We start from the raw sequence: 2,424 nt of genomic DNA on the forward strand, positions 1-2,424 counted from the left end.
ACTGAAGAAAGAAAGACATGAACATCTTGGATGACAAGGGTGTGAGTACATTATCTATACAGTTTTGTTCTGGAAGTGAACTACTTTTTAAAAGTAAACCCAGGGTGCTGTTTGATAAATAAGAGACTGAGTTTTTGCCATTTTTATTTTATTTACATGCACAACTTGACATGTAAAGTTGCCTACTGTGGTGTGCCTCTGATGTTTATATTTTGCACATTTAAATATATCTTGACCCAGAATCAAAGAATTCACTACTTTGTGTATGTTACGTCTATTCATAAAAACATTATTGTTGACAATCATAGGTTATGTGACACGTTATATTGACATTACTGAGGCAAATAAAGTAATCGTAATAAATTCACTTTAGAAATCTCCAATGTCTGTTGCTTGAATTCACAGTCATTGACACCATGACAGAAACAAACTTGGACATAAAAATAGTGGGCAAATCAATTAATTATAATGCACATTGCATTTGTTTACACAAGTTATCTTCTTCAATCATGTCAGATCTCAGAATTGTGATGGTGGGGAAAACTGGAGCTGGAAAGAGTGCAACAGGAAACACCATCCTGGGACAAAAATCTTTTAAAGAAGAATTTTGTTCTGAATCGGTGACTGGAAAATGCCAACAGTATCAGCGGAGGGTAGAAGGTAGAATTATCTCAGTGATTGACACTCCAGGGGTGTGTGACACATCAATGCGTGAACAAGACCTGAAGGATGAAGTAGTGAGATGTGTAGAAATGTCTCTTCCTGGTCCTCATGCATTTCTACTGGTCATCAGACTGGATGTGAGATTCACAGTTGAGGAGAAGAACACCGTAAAATGGATTCAGGAGAACTTTGGAGAAGATGCTTTACATTACACCATCATTCTTTTTACTAGAGGGGATCAGTTGAAAACATCTATAGAGGAGTTTCTGACAACAAACAAGCAGATGAATGAGCTAATCAAACAGTGTAAAGCTGGTTATCAGGTTTTTGATAACACAAATGAAAACCAAACACAGGTTAGTAAGCTGTTATGGAAGATAGACACAATGGTGAAGGACAACAGACGAGAGCATTACACAAATCAGATGTACCAGGAAGCTCAAAGGAAAATCTGGGAAGAAGAAGAGCGGCAGAGAGAGGAGGACAAGAGATTAAGGCAAGAAGAGGAGATAAAGATAAGGAAGGATGAACAAAAGAGACTTGTCAAGACTGCTAAAATGGGAGCCTTGGTGGGAGCAGGTGTAGGAGGAGTGATTGGAGGTGTAGCACTGGCAGCGGGAACTGGATTGGCACTACCTGCAGCTTTAATCACAGGAGGTGCAACTCTTGCAGGAGGAGCGGGCGCAAAATGTATCGTTGATACGATTAACAGGAAGCAGAGTAAAAAAATCAGCGAACAAGAAAACAGTTACAGTTATTGCGACACCTTAATGATTTTATGATTTTAAAACAGGTTTAAAACAGGAATGCAGGTACAGTAGTATCACGCAGAAGGGGTGAAGAAATCTAAAGCAGCTTAATAGCATAATAGAGTTTTATTCCAGCTTTACTTGTGGTTAATAAAAAGGTGTGAGGGATCGAGACTAGAGGATATCCTTAATAATAATTTAAACTTTAAGAAATCACTGATATTAACTGTAGTAAAGTGTTCTCAATACTGTATAAGATTAACTCTGTACACTCTTTAAAATAAAGGTTCCAAAAGAGGATTTTCATAGCATTGCAATAGAAGAACCATTTTGGGTTCCCCAAAGAATCTTTCTGTTAACAGTACTTAAAAGAACCATTTTTTAACTTAATATAATATAATAATCTGAAGTACCTTTCCCACTACCTTTTGTGGACTGGAAAGGTTCCATGGATGTTAAAGGTTCTTCATGGAACCATTGATGGTAAAGAATCATTATTTTTAAGAATGTCTGAAATCCAGAGGCCAGTTGTTCAAAAGTAATCTGATCGAATTTTGGTCATCGGATTGGATCAAATCTTGAAAATGGGTTGTTTCTTAATTTGGGATTCTGAATTCGGATTAGATCACACAATTCACAAAATCTTGGTTTTGATTGAGATTAAATCCTCAGTATGTGTCATTCATTTAGTAAGATTGGGATACTGTTGATTCAAAAAACAAAACAAAAAAATATTATTTTGATCCCAGCAGAAGGAGGATTTCAGAAACAAAAATGCAATAAAACTTTAAAACTGGTCCAAAAAATACAACATTTGCAACATGTAATATATCCCCAAATAACTGTCAATATCAATCAAAAGTATTATATTTAATTTAAAGTTGTTGTTTTTTTTATCACTGATTGTAAACTAAAATGGCACAATCATCAGAGATGGACCAGTCAGAAGTAGTTATTTGTGTAAATTCAATGCAAAACTAGAACGCAAAACATTGGCATCCCCCCCCCCCAT

General features: G+C 36.0%; 1 pseudogene; it reads left to right on the forward strand.

The window, feature by feature from the left end:
• Positions 1-1,445, forward strand: part of LOC107564872 (GTPase IMAP family member 8-like) — a 9,235-nt pseudogene extending 7,790 nt beyond the window's left edge.
• Positions 1,446-2,424: the final 979 nt, after the last annotated feature.

This window comes from Sinocyclocheilus grahami, unplaced genomic scaffold (assembly GCF_001515645.1).
Source record: "Sinocyclocheilus grahami isolate Dianchi unplaced genomic scaffold, SAMN03320097.WGS_v1.1 scaffold967.1, whole genome shotgun sequence".
NCBI lineage: Eukaryota > Metazoa > Chordata > Actinopteri > Cypriniformes > Cyprinidae > Sinocyclocheilus > Sinocyclocheilus grahami.